Raw genomic sequence first — 310 nt, 5'->3', positions numbered from 1 at the left:
TTTTTTTTTTTTTTTTTTTTTTTTTTTTTTTGTGCAGCCACCATCTGTGACATTCACCCAGCAGTAGCCTATAGAAGAGAGTTTTGTTTCACCTCCACAGGAAAATGAATGGGGGGTTTGAATCCCTAATCAGAATTCATAAATCTGAGGCCTGAGCTGGTTTTTCTGGCACACGTGGTCAGAGTCACTGAAATCAAATCTGACAACAGAAAAACTAGGTTGTTTAGTCAAACCCTCTTGGGCGAGCATTAGTTTGTGGCATTTCCATATGTAAGCCTCTATTATATAGCCACACACACACACACACACA

Source organism: Seriola lalandi, unplaced genomic scaffold (genome assembly GCF_002814215.2).
Source record: "Seriola lalandi dorsalis isolate HSWRI2012SDOR001 ecotype SW California unplaced genomic scaffold, Sedor1 jcf7180002054372, whole genome shotgun sequence".
In the NCBI taxonomy this organism is placed as follows: domain Eukaryota; kingdom Metazoa; phylum Chordata; class Actinopteri; order Carangiformes; family Carangidae; genus Seriola; species Seriola lalandi.
This window is presented reverse-complemented; position numbering follows the sequence as displayed.